General features: G+C 40.4%; 1 protein-coding gene across 3 annotated transcripts in view; it reads left to right on the top strand.

Annotated features, from left to right (window-relative positions):
* macrod2 (MACRO domain containing 2) overlaps positions 1-20,568 on the top strand; it is a 427,744-nt gene that overhangs the window by 101,400 nt on the left and 305,776 nt on the right. The window lies entirely within an intron of this gene.

Raw genomic sequence — 20,568 nt, 5'->3', positions numbered from 1 at the left:
AGAAGCCCTACTGCGTCCTGCACAGTCCTGCTCTATTCTGATTTATGGTATATCCATCCTCTGCATGCTGTGTTTTACTTTTGTAGAATGCTTGAGGCCGTGCTTCTTGTTGTGCTGACTCAGGCTAAATTGCAGTGTTATCAAGACTGCAAGCTGATTGGCCACAGAGTGGCATCACAAAGGCTTTTGTTGTTTATGATATGGAAATTGGTGGATATTTTCCCTCCAAAACAGAAAAAAAATCTTTTTTTTTTCTTTTCTTCCTTTAAAATGCACCCAGATTGAGCAGCGGGGTCCAAATACATTCCAACATTTGTTTCCCTGCTTCATTAAAGCTGGAAAACTGGGAGTGAGCAGCTCTACCTTGATGTTCTCCACTGTTGTGATGAAACATATCAAAAAATGATGGATTTGGCAAAGACATGAGGACGGCTGCAGGGTTGCTGCAGCAAACCCGCACACATTCGTTGGTAATCGAAGTTGGACTCAAACGCGTCGCAGCGTTTAGCATCATGTGGAGCAAGACCAGAAAATTGGAACAGGACTTATATCGGCCTTGTTCAACTAAGAGTTGAGTGATTTCCTCGGCTTCAACGTTTTTTTTACATGAAAGTTGTGCATTCATTTGATCTTGCCACTAAAAGGGACAGAAACATGAACACTAGAAACATGTATTGGATCTGAGAATTGGACTGAGTGAGTGTGACCAAAGAAAATGGTTTACTTCTGGTTCCAACTAAATTCAGTTAATTCAGTCGCCATTTTTTCGCAGTACGGATACAAATGCTGCAACGTTGGACCCAGACGTCATCAGTAAGAAGGCATTGGTCCGAGTTGGTATGAGCCAACATTTCTTTGATAACCACTCTCACCGATCAGGAGTGAGCTTGTTGGAAGTCCACATCTCTTCTTTTGATCTATCAATCAAACGGTCTGTCATATCGGTGTAAATCTGCTTTTTTCAGCTTCAGAATCTGTTGGAATTTTGTTAGTTGCATAGACAGTTGAAGATTCAAACATTCAAAGAACGTCAACACTGGAATTAAAGGTCCATTGCTAAATGGTTAAAGCATCTTAAACATCAGTTAAAAACAAAAACCTGTAGGTCCTCGTATCTTAATCCTGAGTGGGTTGTAGAGGCACCATTGACGATTTTTTACAATTACCTACCATCTGCAACCACCACGGGCTTCTTTCCGTGAGTCGCAGAAAGACAATCCTGTCCATTCTTTGATGTGGTCGTTTTCTGCCTTCCTCTCTTCCTGCCTCCTGGTACCATCCCTTGTAAGATTTGATCTTGTTAAGTGTCTGTACCCGGTCATTTTTCTTCTCTGTATGTAGCAGGCTGTCATCTGCACAGATGGCTGTGGATATTCTGTTGCGCACATCCTTATTGGTAGTCCTTGAAGAAGTTCAGGATTCTTTGGTAGCATCTTATGAACACCTGTGGGTGTTCTTATTGAGGGTCCACAAATCACAATCGTCTAACAAATGTCCTACTTTAACGCCAGTATAGAAGTAAGTATAGAAGTTTTTCTGAGGTGAGACAGTCATCGTGCATACAGCAGGAGGACAAATTTGTGTCATGAATTTATTTTATCAAAGCAAGCTTTAGTCATTAGAGCCAAAGACGGGTTGTTTGTGTCTGTGTCTGTTTTGGTGATGTAGGCATTCTGTCGGCGTGCATGACGCTGTTTGTATTCATGTACCTTAGAGCAATTCTCATGTGATGCACGGTTAAAACTGCAATCATCGCTTGTGGAGTCCCAATCTGTCAGTGATGTGGTGGGATGAAGGGGGACCCTCAGCTTGGAACCATTCGAAGAATTTCTTTGATTGAGAGCAGAGGTCACAAATATACATCTCCATTTCTGAGCCCGTCTCTGCCCAGCAGCGAACACCGTCACTCTGATTGGTGTCTGTCTGAGCTGCAGGCAGGTCTCCATATTGATTTGCGATGTGCAGAGAAACACAAGAAGCTATTTTCTCTTCTATGACATGGCCATTATTGTTAAATTAAGATGGCTCACCTTTTTGAATTCTTCACATATCAGCCTTGTTGACTGATCCAATTTCTTCTTGAAATAATAACAGCTATTATAGCAGGTGATACCAATTGCTTGGCATCAAGTCAGCAGCAGTGCAATTATGTTTGCATTTCAAATGGGAGATTTATATGTGCATCCGTTTTCAGTTAGCATTTTAGACTTTAAAAAAATATCTTGGTGGATATTAGCTCTGTAGCAATTAGCTTAAGCCAGCACATGTTTTACATATTGTTATAAAGAGCTGCTGTTACTTAAAGATGACTTGAAGACCTGCTAGATGAACCCCTGTGTCATTCTGCTCACCTTTCCCACCTGTGTCTGTGGCTCGCCATGTAATGACCTCCTGCTTCGGTGGGAGTGAGAATCGATGTGAAAAGGAGATGTGCTCTGTCCCCATCTTCCAACGGTCCTCTCAGAGTTCTGTAGAGGGCCAGCTTCAAAACGGGATGATCCATCACACTCGCCTCACACACACCTGAGCTGTGGCTAATATTTTTTTCCATTTTTCCTCCAGAGCTGTGCTTCAAGCCAGTCAAACGAATATGAATAAAGTCCAATGGAAATCAGTGCTGCACCTTCTTAGTCGTCAAAAAGTGTCTGTACTTTGAATTTTTTTTTTCTATTTAAATTGTGTTTAGGAAAATGTTTCCACCTCTTTTTGCCTGTTGTTGATCGTGGTTTCACAAAGCAGGTGAGCTTCTTTTTAGATTAAATCTAGGAAATTGCTGTACCCAAAAAAAAACAACAAGAGATAAGTATAAATGAAGCTTTGGTTAGTAATGGACTATTTTATTAGCAACAGAAACAATTCCCATGGTTGTTTGGGTTTTGTGCATGATTAAATTCTAAGAAAAAAACTCACCGATCTGAATTCTCCCAGTGCTCTACAGCCTTAGTCTTACATACACAATGGGGTCACCCAAAATAGCGCCGTTATCTTTGTAAGACATGTTGGTCTCGCTGGAATTCCCAATGTACATAGAGGGAAATAACAATGATTTCTGATAATAGCAGGCTAAATGAGGCCTCTGTGAATAGAAGGTAATTATAAATGCTACCAAGTTGCCCATGCGATGTGTGTCACAGCATGGCTGGCTGCTGGCGAAGGACCGATATATAGACCTAATGTAAATTTCATAACTGCCCTGCCTTTCCTTCCACTTGACTTTTTCTGGCACAAACACAAGCATTCAAGCACACAGTAAACCTTCTAATGAAACCATGAAGCCCTGTGTAGCTTTGCCTTTGATGTCCCCATCCAGGGAGGAAATTGCCTCATTAGCATTCTAACCCAAACTACTGGCCGTTTAGCTCCGTGCTTTAACTAGACCACCCAAACAAATCGTTCCTCTCAGGTTCAGGGATCTTTTTCTGCTCTAGTTGAACAGCATGCTGTTTTATGCGTCCTGACCAGCTATTTTACCCACGGCAGCAACACTTTCAGGAAAGTCTTGACTCTTTACCACCTCTTGCATAACATTGACCGCAGCTTTTTCAATATTTTTTTATTATAAAACTGCATTTTTAGAATCCAAACCCAACTCTAAGCAGGGCAGTAGAGACTTTCTTCCAGGTTACCACAGAATATAGATCTCAAAACTATTGCCTTCCCATGTAAAATGTTCTCTACAACTTGACAATGCAACATTTGCTGCAGATTTCAGTGAGTTATAAATATAAGTGAGATTCAATATAAACAATGGAGTTGTAGTTAGATTTGGCAGTTTGGCTGTTTTTTTTTTTCTTAGCCCAATTTTTCATCTTTTTATAGTGAATTGTGTTCTACGTCCTGATTGGCTGATCTCCCCTGCGACTACAGAATGTGTTTAATTTGCCAAGTTTTAAATTTGTTTTGATAATGAGCAGATCTTTGGTTTCATTCTATAATACTGGGCTTAATCTTGCACGAAAGATTGAACTTTGAGAGTTTAATAAAGAGAGAAAAATGTAAAAACGTCAACTCTTTAATGTCACCAGCAACTCCTAAATTACCCAACACTATAGATCTTTGATCATGAATTAGCGGATTCTGACATATCTGCTTTGAACTGATATGCAACATTGTGATTGTAAAGTGTTGCATAACCGTGCGACATAATCAGCTAATTTACGTTAATTGCGTAAACACTTTACTATATTGTGCAGTGATGCATATCGGCATAAAGCCGCTTTTCTCCGTTTCAAAATCTGCTGGAATTCCATTAATTGCGTAAAAGATTGAAGAGTTACCGTAGTCGAAAGAATGGAAACACTGGAGCTAAACCTCTGGCCTTGAAGGTTTAATTTGTGTCCAGCAAAAGTATATAAAGTGTGTAGTGAGGGATTTGTAGCCTTGATCTAGAATTGTTATCTAAAGTAACACTCCTGTGATTAACGATGGATGACTGTATTCGACTTTTAAAAAAGCAAAACAAAGATTAAAATAAGTTTTAAAAAAAGGGTAAAACAACAAAAAAATGATCAAACATTTCATTCAACGAAGCGGCGATCTGGGTGGTTCACTCTATGACAAAGATGTCCAGCCTGCCAAAAAAGATTGTATACAGTTTCAGAGGTGTTTTCTTATTTCTTTATCAGGATCCTTAAGTGCTCCCAAGCGCTTATCTGTGCCCCCATTCATTAAACGAAGAGATCTGTTTTCTCTTCCTGTCACCTCCAGGTGAACCATTATCCTCTGTCTGAGTCCTGCCCCAGGCTTGTTTATGGAGTAGATTGAAGGGGACAAGATCCTGATGTTTGGCGCAGGGGGAAGGGAAGAGGGCTATGTGACAGTTTGGGAGACTTGGCCTGAAGTACCTTATAAAGCTGCAAGGATGGCCCCAAACGAGTCGCTCTAAAATGAGACTTTATGCTCATAATTCATAGACTGCACCTCATGCATGGCTGAGATTCCTCAATTCACAGATGGTCCTAACAGCCATTAGTATAACTTATGACAGAGAGAGTGCATTCCCCTGGAGTATCCTAAATGTAAAATGATAAATCGAATGGAAAAATTCTGTAGTCAGCAGGACACCCTTGGGATTTACTTATCTTCTCACATGTAGTATTGAGTTAGTTACACTATGCTTCCTGCCCAGCTTTCATTTAAGCTGTTATTGTCCATATTCTCCTTAATTTGGGTTTTACACAGCACTGATTTGAATGTTTTTTCAATCTTTATATTTGGGATTGACTCTGCTTTTAAATGACATCAACACAAAACTGTATATTTAATCACTTTTTGTATATAGAAATAAAAAAAAGTAAATGGCTGTTAAGATAATTAATAGTCAGTATTATGTTGAAGTATGGCCAAGCCTTCCTTGATCAGTGTGAGTCAATGACATTTATGTGGAAATATATACAGTTTCAAGTGTCCTAAATTATATTTAACTGTAACTAATGAAGTAAGTCATTGTGCTGTGTCACAGAACGGTACAACTCTTAGTAGATCTGTTACTGAAAGTCATTGTTTACTTAAATGAGGAAACCACCTTTCCATTTGGAAGCTTACATGTCTGACACCATAGAGAGCACCACCCATGAACACCCCCCCACCCTTCCCCTCCCATCAGCTGTGATGGATGGACTCATTGATTCAGGATGATTTGCTCATTCATTTTAATGTACAAGAGACGCTTCTATATTTAGGATTTACAGTTCAATAGAATTGGAACAGGTTTATTTTCGATTAATCAAACATACATACACTGACCAAAAATATAAACGCAACGCTTTTGTTATTGCTCCCATTTATTATGGTATGAACTCAAAGATGTGAAACATTTTCCACTTACACAAAATAACCAGTTCTCTGAAATATTGTTCACAAATCTGTCTAAATCTGTGATAGTGAGCACTTCTCCTTTGCCAAGACAATCCATCCCACCTCCCAGGTGTGCCATATCAAGATGCTGATTAAACACCATGATTATTGCACAGGTGTGCCTTAGACTGGCCACAAGAAAAGGCCACTCTGAAATCTTCAGTTTTGTTTTATTGAGGGGGTCAGGGGACTCAGACAACCAGTCAGTATCTGGTGTGACCACCATTTGCCTCATGCAGTGCGACACATCTCCTTCACATAGAGTTGATCAGGTTGTCCGTTGTGGCCTGTGGAATGTTGGTCAACTCTTCTTCAATGGCTGTGGGAAGTTGCTGGATATTGGCAGGAACTGGAACACGCTGTCGTACACGTCGATCCAGAGCATCCCAAACGTGCTCAATGGGTGACATGTCCGCTGAGTATGCTCGCCATGAAAGAACTGGGATGTTTTCAGCTTCCAAGAATTGTGTACAGATCCTTGCAACATGGGGCCGTGCATTATCATGCAAAAATATGTAATAAAATATGAGCAGTGGGAGCAACAGTTCATAAAGTAAAACTAGTCAACTTAGTTCATTTTGAGGACAATTTAAAAAAAAAAATCAGTTAAAACGGTAAATGGCATACTTTTTTATGAAGCGCTTTTCTACCTTGCTTTAAGACCCAAAGGGCTTTCCAGTCACTGTCCCATTTACCCACACACATGATGGCAGCTTCACTGCAACCAATAACTACCACCAGCAATGTGGGGTTCAGTGTCTTGCCCAAGAGCACTTCAACACAAGAACTACTCACTAGATGACAGTGTGAAAACATCTAATTCATCATCTCAAATCTGAAAAAAATAAATACATTCTTAAATACCCACTCTAATGAAAATTGTGTTTCTGTGGCACTTTTCTCATGATAAAAGCAGTATAATTGTCCAGGGTTCTCTTGAAAAAGAGATTGTAAATCTTAATGAGCCCCCCCCCCCCCCCCCCCCCCCCCCCCCCCGTTAAATAAAGAAATCATAATTAAAAGACCACTGGGAAATGGTTTGAAAAATACATCAAAAGATGACCAGAGAGGAACTTTAAGATTGTAATTTTATTGAAAGCTACTCAAGTAAAATCAAGTGAAGGCGTATAAATTGTTACTGCCCACCTGTGTTGCTCAGCTGACTATTGCTTGGCTTTCAGGGGTTTTTCACTGAACTTATAGAGTTATGTTGCAATTATTAAGTCTGAGATTGACAAGTTTCTATATGGTGTGAAACCCTTTTCTGGGCCCATGAATCATTCATGGCGTTCCATCTATAAATCAAGCTGCTGGCTGTTGCCTGTGGCAGTCGAGCATTTGCTCCTTGATGCCATCACTTGATCTTCAGGATCTGGGCGACAGAAAGGGTAAAACTCTTAACCGTGCACATATCTGCATATCAAGCCAAGTGGGGGCTTTTACTGTCTTACTGAGGTTCTAAGCAGTATGGAGATGAGTGAGACCACAGAGAAACGCTGGCATGAGGGCATGTTTCTCCTCAGTGTTTACGTTTGCTTTTTGTGTCAAAATGATAAAGGGCCTTTTGGTGTACGAGGTTAAAACATGTTTGGTGTATCCTTTAAATAAAAAAGCTGAGATTGGATTTGTTTAAAAGTGTTTCAGCAATCCTTTGAGGGATTTTTTTAAATAATAAAACACTTTGTTTTCCCTAAAATGTTTAGGAGTCGCACATCTGAGTGGAAACAAATGATGGCTAAATACTTCCAGCAGCTTATTACTGCGGTTATTGTATGTTCTTATCTTAAACAATCATGCTAACAATAATCAAAGGCATGGGTAACGATAGTTATTTGGATGAATGTGACGTCTGCAAAGTTTTTTTTATTTCTTTTATTTTTTTTATAGCAGGAGGGTTTCTTTTTATTTGCACCTTGTTTTTTGTTTGCACAGTTAACTTTTTCTGCTGCTCGGCGGGTCTCGGCCACCATAGTTAGCTAACTAGGAGAGCCAAATACTATCTAGAAAAGGAACTTCAAGAAGAACCTGGCAACACAAACAAAACACCACACAATCAATCAAAATAGACTGAGAATAGAACAGATTCAAACCAAGAGGGGGGACAGGCAGAAGGAGTCATGATTAGAACAAAATGAAAATCAGTTTTTCAGTTGGATGTGCTTGGTCAGTCCTGGAACATCAGTGGCTGTAACGCATCGTGTCTGCTAATCGATTGGTCAGGGGTTCAGAGCTCAGCCTGGACGGTTGTGTCCTCGTGTTAGAACCCTAACCCCACATCAGCAACACTTGTCCAACATGTTCTGCTTTGTAAAAAGCTGTTTGCTAAATGCTACGTAATGTACGTTTTCTTTTAATATGTTTTTACCGTCAGACTTTCGTTTATATTGCTGTCATGTTTTTACTCACTTATTTGTTAAATTTATTTTTATTTTGTTTAGCTTTTAATGTACAGCCCTTTGTTCAGTTTTAAGTTGTGCTAAAGCGCTTTAATACATAATTTTTTGATGATGATTTATGCAAAACAACTATAAAAGTGTCATTCTTCCCAAAACTGTTTGTCACATAATCAAACCTAATGAGTTTGAGATTGAACAAAACAGGTTTGGGAGTGTTCTCAAATCACAAAAATAAATTGTTGTCTAAAACAGATTTTTGAATATAGTTAACTTTATTTAAATACAGTGGGAAGTCTGGGCATCTCTGCTCAGTCTGCTGCCCCCGCGACCCGGTCCCGGATAAGCGGAGGAAGATGGATGGATGGATAGATAAATACAGTGTTTTATCTCCAAAAAAACCCAGCTTAACCCTTGTTCTATCCTAGCCTTTTTAACATTGGGAGTAGGGTCATCTAGACCCACTAGACAGTGCTCTGAACCTTTTTTATTCAATGATTTGTGATCTTCACTGGTGTCCATGGATAACATGAAATCTTTCCACCTTTATCCACCTTTGTCATGGTAGGGAGAACATGTCAATGTAAGGGTGGGGGGTCATCTGGACCCCATAGGATAGCACAAGGGTTAAACAGAAAGTGTAGTCACACACAGACATAGGGCAGATTGCAGGACAAACTCATCCATCCACCCACTCATTTTCTGAATCCACTGACTGCCTTTTAGGGTCATGGGGTAGATGGAGATTGCCCCAGCTGGGATTGAACCAGGACCACTAATCACTACATCACCATGCCGTCCACTGCAGGAAAAATTGGTTAAAACAAATAAATACGCAAACTGATACGTTTGAATGACAATTGACAGTTGTCCTTTATAATGACAACTGTCATGAAAAATAAAGTTTAATAATAACATCAGCACAACATTTTAAATTAAGACATTAATAACAAAAAAAGAAACTGTGTTTTTAAAACAGGGTCTTCTTAGAAATGTCCTATTCAGATGAAGTTCTCAGATTCCTAAGGCTGTTCTACTGACTTAGTCATAGAAGCCATATGAATCAAATGTGCAAGTAATATGCATCTTCAGTGTTTTTTTTATATCGTGTGTTCCTACAAGGAGACAAAAGCATGACGTTAACCATTTCAAAATGTTTAGTTGTTGCACACGGTCAGCATCTGCAGCCCTACTGTAACTTTAGCTTTTTCCATGTAGGGGCATTTTGAGGATGTTGTGTAACTTTTGCTAATGCACAATAAACAAACACAAAAAGGAGCTCAGAAGCATGTTGTTTTGTGCTTGTTGGTTCACCTATTTATTTATAATAGTCGAGCCAATTCATCTCTCTTCTGATGGTTATAAGAAGTAGCTTTACCCATCCAGTTTAATCCCCATTTCAGGCATGTTCACACAAACAAAGTGACCCTGGTGGAACAAAACCACATCGCATTCACCTTTGGAAGAGCTATTTCAATCAGCTATTTTCTGATTGGCTTGCCTCTTTTTGTGTTTTCAGCCTCCCCTTTTGGTATTCATTTGGGACATTTTATCTGAACAGCTAACCAATCGTCTCATTTGTTGAAAAGCTCTTGTCAGCTCTTGGTGTTCACAAATGGGAGATGCTGGGACAAACCTTGAGAAATGGAAACAGAATTGTCAGTTTGGTTTTTTTCCACGTCTTTTCCCACATGACCTCTTTGTAAACTCCAAACCCCCTCCTGAGAACCAGGATTTCTGGGTCACTTGTTAAGATTTCAGACAATTTGCAATATTACCAACCCTAGTGTCAGTGCAAATTTGTGTCCTACATGGGCTTTGTTGTGACTCGTTTTGGGACACTCCTGCATGCACTTTTAGCAGTGCCTTTGCATTTTACTTGTATGTCAATTTAAATACATCTATGACTGTTATCAAGCAAGTTAAATACTTGCATGACGACAAGTCTGTGTGTCTGTCCCAATATTTGTTAAATGTTTGTGTTTTTGTTGAATGTTAAACGGTCCTCTCAGTTAACGCGGTGGTCAGTTTTGGTCATTTTGCCCTGAGCGATGCTTGATTGACTGATGGGAACTGACAATTTGAGGCGCGTTTTACCGGGCAGGCTGCTACTTCATAGAATACGTTTGTCTTGACAATTGGGGTGTCACGATTACAAAACTTTTTAAAAGTTTAAAAGCAAAGTTTTAACTAACATAGCAGTTCACCAAGAAACGGACATCCTGTTGGTGAACGTTCTTCTCAGTACAGAGAAGGAATGAGGGTGGTGGATTTCCTTCCTTTTCCTTAGAAAACAAGCCCGTTTCTGGTTGGATGAATGTGGAAATGGAATAATTGATGGGCTTCTCATGTTTTAAGACATTTACCTTGATCCTATGCTTCAGCAGTTTTCACAGGAGCCTTGAGAAGATGAGAATTTGCTTGCCTTACAGACCCTCCGCCATATGGCCTACTTTTCTGTTGAAGCACACATCTGCTGTTTTGCTTTGTTTAATGGTGTACATCTCAAATGAAGGAATACACAATCATAAATTAACTGGGACTCCAAAAAAAAGGTGTTTAGCTATGGTTAAAAACAATCCTATGCTCTGTGTGACTCAATGGTGTAGTTAATGTTAGAACTTAAGGTTTTTATGTCCTGGTGTTCCAGGAACAGTAGGATATGAGACTCGTGCATGCGTTTGCCACTTGAGTCTTTTTAAGTCTTTCTCTTAAAAATTTATTCACATTCCCCCGTAAGGAGTAAACCAGTTTGGTTGCTGTGGGTTTTTGGGTTGTCCGTGCCCGTAGAGGGTCGAGAGGGTAGAGAGCAGAAGTGTCTCTTGCAGTTGCTTTGAGGCCCGTACGGCCGCCTCAAACGGACATCATGAAAATTGGAACATACCATTGTCTTGCGTGTTTCGTTCCAAGTGCGTGGTAAGTCTATCGTGACGTATTTGTAAAGCTAACGAAAGTTGCGCTTTTGACGTATGGGTGATGCTGTCGTACAGTATCCTCATGCCGCACTCTAGACATTTGTAAATGTGAGTACTGGCCTCTTACTCACCGCATGCAAATGCCACACACACGGGGTATGCACGTTACGTAAGTGCTCGTAGGATGTCCACACAAATTACGCACATTTATCATGAGACCAGTACTAACAAGCTCCTTGCTCAGTACACAGGATTTTGGGGAAGTAAAAAAAGTGAAATTGACCTGTCGGCGGCAGCATACCCATAGAAAAAAAGTGTGTGTGAACATTTTCTCTCTCATTTTCTCTCACCGAGCGGTCTACAACCCAGATATTTTGTGCGTTTGCCCGTTTTTCATCCGCAAACATGCAGCCCAGATCCTCCTGTAAGAGCAGTTGAGGCTAAGAAATGTCACAGTCCTTTAAATTTAGTCCAAAATCTGGTGCTTTATCACCACCGATGTACCACGATACGCTTAAACTCCAACACTGATCAGAATTATAGGGTCCTTTAAGACAACAGCAGTCTGGTGGCCTCTTCCTGTTGGGCCATGAAAGTGTCCTTCTTTTAATTCTTTTGGTTTAAAATGTACAAAGGATAGAGTGAACCACACACAATATGAAAATGTTATAACACAAAAATCCATCCCAAAGAAAAAACACAGATACAGAAAACCCAGCTAGTGCCAAATGGCGGACCCCTCTTACTACTCTACAACTGCCCACCAGAGATTTTACTGAATTTACTTAATACACTTTTTTTTTTTAGATTGTTCAATGTGTGTTCTAGTTATTATTAACCGGGATGCGCAGTTTATGTTTTGCAAACTGTGTTTTTTTTATTTTTTTATTACTTTTTTGTCACACATAAATGCATTACTCCAGAGTTGTGTTGATAAATGTGGTTCATGTAATTTCATTTTCCAGATTTCTTTTGTGCAGCAATGAGTAAATAACGTTTTTTTTTTTTTTTTTTTTGGTTTTAGATTTTTAAAAATACCAGTTAAATCGCTTGGCCCTCAGCGGAGTCTAAATGAGCTCTCACAGTTGCTGATATAAAGTAGGCAACACAAGGAAACAAACTCTGATTCAGACCAAACAGTCCTGCTGTGAAAGCAACCTAACCCCAAATTCACAGGCCCAAAAGACCTTATGCTCTTTTGTGACTGCAGCATATAATAACAGGCCTTTGAGTTAGCAAAAGCAACGAAAGGACAGCGTTTCTATGAGCATTTCTTCAGCGATGCCTCTTTGGCACTTTGTGTGCTGCCATCGACCTGGTGCAGCAGGCCTTTACCAACTCCGTACCAACAAACTGTCAGATTTCTGCCTCCCCGGTGGGGCATCCGAGTTAGCCGAGGCTGACTGGCCACTCATCTACACGGAGACTTGAGGCCCAGGGAGGACATAGAAACTCCAGAGGAAAGCTGTCATCTTTTGTGTCGGACCACACGGAGAAGACGAGTGGAGAGGGACTTTCTCTTTTGCTGAGTCTCTTTCTACCCCTCTATATTTCTCTCTGCATCAGTCTTTTCCCTTGGTGAAGATCTTCACTTTCCCAGCGCCTGTTATGCCCCTCTCAGCCTGACTGTGCAGAATAAACAGAGCAGTGTCGGAGGATAAAACACCACATGTCCCTCAGGAGCAGGAGCTGTTGTGTTAGCTATCTCACTGTGGCCTCCTGAGGACCACAGCAGCCATCCCAGTATGAGCAGGGAGTGACACTGAGACAGGCAGTTGGACTGAGGTGAAAGTCACTCCATGCATCCTTCCTGGGGGAGAGATGAGCGGTTATACCACAGAGATGATGCCCAACACTCCACATAATCCTCTTTTCCCAGACACTTCATTATCACCCGCACACTGCAGCTGTTTATGTGTGCTGACAGATCTCCAAGGAGAACCACAGAATCTTTCAAAAAGGTAGGAGAGGGAAGACTATTTAAAACCAAGAAGCGTGGGGAGTGAAGACGAAGACGATCACTTGAAAAACAACTGAGGGATATGCAGTGTAAAAGATGTGGTGGAAGTGTTGAACAGATGTCAGTGTGTGATGATGAGAGGAAAACTGTTTGTGTGACATCTTTTTATCGTCCCATCCATATTTTCACCCAAAAGCTGAAATGGAAACTGAATAATGTTTCCTTCTGCAAACTTCTGTATTCATTTATTGACCGATAAACACAGACTCTTTTGTTTGCTGATACGTGGCGCCAGATCTGGCATATTCAAAACAAGCCAAACATGGAATCAATCAGTCAATTCTTTGGCATTTTGTGAGCAAACCTTTAGTAATCGAGTTTTAAAATGAAATGTTTTGGTGTAGACAACACAATAAATACCAGTTTGGATTCCTTTCTGGGTTGATATGAGCAAATGTGTCTGCTGGGAAGAAGATTAATTTCTAAGTGGGAGAGTGCAGCAAAGCTATTTGAGCCCAATGAAACATGTTGGCTCACCACTGTGAGACTCACATTAGCGCATGCCATAATTGATGGAGGAGCATACTTAGCAGTAATAATGGGCATGGGCATTACAGGGGGTGGTATCAAGACATTGGTTTACAAAAGCTCTAATTAAGCATTTTGCTTTGCCTCTGGTGTAGTACTGAGTGTCCAGCATCATCAGGAAGGATCTGGAAGTCTTTGTTCAAAACGTTTGCCAATCAGTTGGTTCTGGGCCTCTCATGCACATCAGGAAATAATTGTTCATTTAACAGTGAGAGATGGAGATCCTCTCCACGGACTTTAGTCATGGCGACCATTTTAACATAAAGCAGTTTTAATACACTTTGGAAGAAGTGATATTCATACCAGGAGGTGGGAATGCTGTCCCTGAAAAAGTTCTAACATGGCATCTCTCTGTTTAAGATGTCTGTTTTTCCCCTAAAACTGAATAACACGATTGACTTTTTGTGTGCAAAAAACGAATGCAGACCAAATGAATATCAGTGATTATTTGGAATAAATTAATTCTGTTTTTTCCAATTTCCCCTCTCTGTTCTGTTCTGGGTTCTAAATTGTCACCTAGGTGTGAATGTAGCCCCGAACCGTCCATGGTACACCTTGTCCTTTGACCTTGATATGCTTGGTTAGGCTCCAGCAACCTGTGACCCCAAAACTGGACTAAGCGGGTCAAGAAAATGGATTGATGTTCATTCCTGCTGCGCTTATGTCAATTGTTTCAAAAGTTATGTTTTAGTGTCAGTGAAATATTAAATCCTCCAAGTTAAAACAAACCTGTGTCTTATGTTGGTCTGACCCCCATCTACTGAGGTAAGTTGTGTGGCTCCAAAGGTTGAACCTTTTTCAAACCTTGTTTTAAAAAAGACTTGTCGCATTTAGATACAAACGCGAAAACCAGTGCCCCCCCCAATTATAGTCAATCAGTTAAAGGATTGCTGCTAACCTGGGAGATAAAAGCTTTAGGAACCGCCTGGATTGCCTCACCTCCACCTCTCTCCACTTGTAAAACTAAAAGCGTGTTTGTGTCCTTCTCTGAGCCTCTGGGGTCAAACAAATGATCAACCCAACACTGAAACAGTCATTGGTTCTTTTTTTATGATCGAGGGTGGTGCCTCTATAGTTCATGACAGGGTTAGGGCACTTAAATGTACTATTTTATCTCAAAACATGAACGTCATAGAGGATGACACATGTAGACACGTTTAGAATAGTAAAAAATACCATGACCACTCGATCTGATGACCGCTGGGAACCTTTGACCTCAAAAAGTGGCAACTATTGTTGCATGGACGTAGTTTGGATAGAAGAGGACTGACATAGACCAGACAAGTGATTTCTAAAGCATGTTAACTTCCGTAGTTGTGCCATAAAAAGACCCCCCCCCCACACACACACACACACACACACACACACACAATCTCCCTCTCCGTCATGACTCTGAACCATGGCTTTTTTTGTGTGTGTTTTATTTTTTTTTACTTTTGAGTGTACAGCCAGATTGGGATTATTGATAAATGTTGTGTTTTTGGCAGCTCTAAGTCACTTGGAGTCAGAATTAGAATGGAGGCAGAGGGTGGTCTGCCAGAAAATGCCCCCATCCCCTTCAGTAAATCTGTCCCTGTTTGTCCCAGCATGTTTACGGCCAAATCAGGATTTTTGAGAAATGTTGTGAATTTGGTGATTGTGTGTCAATTGGAGGTAGAATCTAAATGGGGGTCGGGGGTGGGGGGGGGGGGGGGGCATTATCTGGCAACATGCATCCATTTGTTAAATCCGTTTTTGTTTTCCCAGATAGTTTTACTTTTGTGTGGATATTCACTAGAAACATATACAAACCATCAATGGATTGCTTCTAGACGATTTCCTTTTCTTTGACCCTTTAATATCGGAGGTCTAGCCCCAATGTTAACATTCTTTAGACTACTGAAACTTTTCAACCGTTTACGCAATTGATGTAATTCCAGCGGATTCTAAAGCGTAGAAAAGCATCTTTGTGCTGATATGCAAAAGTTTACCGCAGTGAAGTGCTTATCACCTAATTCTGAGACAGAGACGAGCTGTGTAAAGACGAAATGCTCCACCTTTTTGGTAAAGTGAAGGAACGCCAGTTTGTCGCTTGCGTAAACAGAGTTACGCTAGGTCAAAGAGCACATGTTCTTTGGATTTGGCTGGCGACCTTTCTGATGTTAAATGGTTACATTTAGAGCTTTATCTTCTGTGTTCTTTGAGTTACTGTAAAGCTATGTTCGGCAAGTGACCATTTGAAATAAAAAGTCTATGTAAATGCACATAGAAAACACACATTGACTCATTGAACATTAAACCAGTTGAACTTTGATCCATCTAGGAGGGACAAGGATTTGGTAGTGACTCATGGATGGCATCACTTTCAATTCACAAAGTGACAACCGTTTGAAAATTGATCATGGAGGACAAATTAATCATTGCTGTTTGTGTCCAGCCAGAATTGTATAAGTTATGAGTTACTTATTTTATGAGATGTGACAGAAAAAACCTGGAGCAGGATTCGCGACATTTGCACCACTTTAACATTTTGCACCAAACCTCCTCCGGCTGTAGGTGACGGAAATGTGCGAAGGATCGGGTAGTGACAGCTCGTTCAAGAACGTGCATCACATGCTCAGGGTGAACGTAGTGTCACTTCTCAACCGTTTACGCAACTAATGGAATTGACAGAAAATGGCACAAAGAAGCTTTTCTCTGCCTCAGAATCCATTGGAATTGTATTAATTGTGTAAACTTTTAAAAGAATTAAAAGAAAGTGTTTCATGTTTCTGTTACCAAAAATAGCTCGGGAGTTAAAAGGGTTCAAAAAATAAAACCAATATTGACAGCTGGTCCAGACATTTTAATATCTAATCGACAGTCACATGTACGCCATCTGAAGTCAATCAGTAGAGGCAGCATCGAACGACGACTGACCAAACAGTCCGGACGCTGCATCCCCACATAAATTAGGCTACATGATTGTTTTAATGGTAGATGTGAATGCTTGAAAAAGGTTCTAAATTAAAGAAATATTTAGTATTTTCTACCCAATCATTTTAAACTGCATATCCACATTGCAATTTTACTTAAACAATTCAATCATTTGAGTTAATTACAAAACTGAAATTAAAAGAAATTGTGTGTGTCAAGATTTGAAGATGGTAATGCTCCAGGTACTGGGCAGAAATGTCAAACTGTCTGTTTTCAGACACCATGCTCTACATGAGCAGGTCTGAGGAAACATTAGAGGACACAGAGCAAATGCAAGCCTCGCCTGCAACATGTTTCTCCCATTTGTGGGCAGCGAGGAAAATCTCACCAAGCGTGACAATAACAGAATGCCAAAACACGGATTGGGCCAAATGAGCTGTGAATGCTAACAGAGTCGTAGATTTGTTCTGTGCAGCTTTGGGTGGACACGTGTCCCCTCGGCATGTTAAACACTGTGCAGTTTTTACCTAGGACCGGCGGTTAGGAAAAAAAAAAAAAAGACAAAGATGAAAGAGAAAGATGCAGCAAAATTAAGCAACAAAGGCTATGTTAGCCTAAAGAGTGTATTAATTATTCTAACAGACACGCACTTTACATCGTTTGAGGGCTTTTCTTTACTCTGTGCCTGACATTTACTCTGCTTTTATGTACATTTTTATATAATTAGTTGTGGCCACTAAGGCTGGAGCCGGTTTAGCTCGTGCTGGTTTGCGGCGCCTTCCGTCCGTGAAACCAGGGTTCGACTCCGGGCTGCTCCCTGTTCCCTTCTCTACCTCAGCCGGTTCCAAGCCCAGTTTGAGAAGGTTGCGTCAGGAAGGGCATCCGGCGTAAAACATTGCCAAGTTTACCATGCGACTTGTTCGCTGTGGCGACCCCTGATGGGAGAAGCCGAAAGAGGACGACGAGTTGTGGCCACTAAGGGTAGCTGTTACGTTATTATGGTATGGGATTGGAAAATGGCTAATTAGTACAAATACATTTTTTCAGCCTAAATTTTCACGTGAACTCCTCTTTCTTTGCACTAGTTTTTTGTTTATTTCTTGCTCCAGCAGGAAACTCCCAGTCTAAAGTCAGTTGTACGCCTATGTGTGGCTCAGCTCTTAAATGTTTTATTTACTGAGCCTTGAACAGAAAAAAGGCAAGTGTTTTTGAATGTCTGTCTGAGGAAATCAGCATGCGCCTGTGTGTGTAAGTGAGCAACTATAAACATATGCAGCTAATAGGGGGAAAAATGCAGTCTTAGTATTTCTCAGCTCGTTTGAATTATTCTACTGGGCTATTATCTGACAAATGGGTTAAAAATCTTTAGATTTGTTGATGTTGAACAAGGAGCAGGAAGTCATTTAACGATTGGATACATGGATGAGGTCTTCATTGTTTTGTATTCCGATTTTTTTCAATAGTTTATGCAAAACTAATGAGAGCAGTTAGGGGATGGAAATAGCCAAACGGCACAGAAACTGGTTGGATGCTGGGTAGCTTATTAATTTCTTGGTGTGCTTCCTGAGGTGAATAGCTCTCAATGTAGTCTCTGCCTTTGATCATTCACAAAGCATGTCGCATGAAGGTCCACAATGGTGCCCAACAGATGGTCATTAAATCATGCAATTCATTTTACTGGTGCTTGTTACATTACTGCAAGAACGCCGTTTTTATTGTTGCCATGGAAGATATCTACTAAGCCGATTAAAACCATTTTTTTCCAGAGTTAGCCTAAACAGTCAACGTAGAGCCTAAAATTTGCGTAAAAGTAAGAATTGTTTCAATGTGGAACAACTTTTAATGAGTCTGAGTGCAAATGAAAGTGCAGATATTTTCTTAGAACAACAATTGTATTGCTGTTAAATCTTCTAAAGTTATAGTAATATTTGGCTCTTCGTTATGGGGACAACAATTCTACTGCTTAGCTGAAATCTAATCTATGTTTTAGAACTAAAGTCCTAGTCACAACTGCACTTCCGGGTGGATACGGGCTGTCTGCAGGTTGAAAATAAAAAGATACTCAGTTGGCCTACTCGAAACATCAAAGTTTTACGCCGTAGAGTAAAACTGTTCATGTACATTTTTCTACAGGCATCCCACAGGCAACAGGTTGTAGTAAGCACTTATACAGCACCGGGTTGATTTAGGTGAGATGTAGGCGTGTCTTACTTTTTGTTTTTTTAACACCCTCAAATCCTGCAGCCTGGGCAATGAACCCGTCAGTACTGTTTACGTGACAAGTGCACCCTCCTTGAATGCAACCTGACTGTTAGAAATGATGAAATGATGCAGTTAGTGTAGTTTCTGTAGCACCTGCCCATCCCTTGCACATGCTCAGTAATAGACCAGTACTTGATCTTGCTAAGGGCGATTTACATTAGCCTTACCAATACTTCACGATACATTTATCACATGCACAACATAGGTATATTGGTATGGTATTTTTTAATGACGTTCCTTGAGGTGGTTGATGAGCCTCAAGAAAACTGCAAGACACCCCTGTGCTCCCCTTTAAGTTGGACCCGCTCCTCTCTACGACCCTCCACAGACCCGGACAACCCAAAAAGCCCCAACGCCTGAGGTTTTATGTAGCTTAGTTCAAAGTCAAATCATCTAAATTCAGTTGGCACAATCTTATCAGTCTTTTTGACCACTGAAACATTTTAACCTCATAGGTATTATTCACATACAATCCCACAGTGTTTCCTCCTTCTACAGTTTCTTTTTCTGCAATTATACATTCTCAAATACAGTCATTACTCCACATCAGAGCCAATTGTTTTGATGTTATGTTACATGTTTAATAGAAGAGAGCAGCGGAGGACAGTCATATTAACCTACTGGAGGATATTTTACCACCTGTCATAACAGACCTAAACAGGGTCAATTCCTATGTTTGATAGCTTTAATAAACGGTTGTATATTCTGTACAGATGCAGAATGAGCTGAAGAATGGACTATCTGACATTTTACAGCAATAATGTTTCGTCAATGTTAGGTCTGTACCTAAAGACATGCAGGAAAAGTCTTTTTTAAGACCAATGGTAGGATAAGATGTTTAGATCGTTTCTATCACCTCTATAGACTGAGACACATGTGCGCCACTGCTTTAATCACCTCCGACTTTAACATATACTTAAAGCTGTTGCAAATGAAACATTTCACAGGAAAAAGTGACACAATTTTCTTTTATTCTGAAGTGAGAATTGAAATGCACAATGTCCTTTTAGTCATTAACAGGCTAAATGACAGACAAAGGCTGTATTCGTATTGTCATCAGGGCCAAAGTTCCTGACATGGCAATTTGCCGTCTCTTCTTTAGGGTGAGTGGTGAAAATGGTCTGCTGTAGGTTGAATTGGGTCCCTGTGTGCTGTAGTGTGAAAGCAGCTTGGCTTTTTGCCCCTGGGGTCAGTGCAGGGATCTCAAACACCACAGCTGATGAGCTCTAATCTGGCTTTCTCAGCAAACACAAGCCTTTCTCTACAACCTTCAAGCCGTGAAACACAATTTACAGCAGCGGTGGGGGGTCACGGGGACCATGGGGCAACAAGCGAGGGGGTGTGGCTTCACACAGCACACAAAACACAGTAAACACAAACACATTGTAACTAATGAAACTGTTAAACCAACACATCCACAAAAACCCGCCTGATCATCTTTGAATTTAAAACTTCAACTGAACGCAGTTTAATGCTCAGTAGTTGGTAGAATTTTATGTTTTTTATGACTTTATTCTTCATAACAATATTTCTGTAGATGTTGGGGTTTTTACCGTCTTTATGACTTGTGGGACTTTCGTTTGTTTTTATAAATGCCTTAGTAGTGTTGTAAACATAAAAAAAAAGGTAAGTAAATTTAGAAATCTTCCAACATGAAATGGTAAATAATATTACAATATTAAAGGACTCTTGTAATTAC

Source organism: Oryzias latipes, chromosome 15 (genome assembly GCF_002234675.1).
Source record: "Oryzias latipes chromosome 15, ASM223467v1".
NCBI classification, from domain to species: Eukaryota; Metazoa; Chordata; class Actinopteri; order Beloniformes; family Adrianichthyidae; genus Oryzias; species Oryzias latipes.
This window is presented reverse-complemented; position numbering and strand designations above follow the sequence as displayed.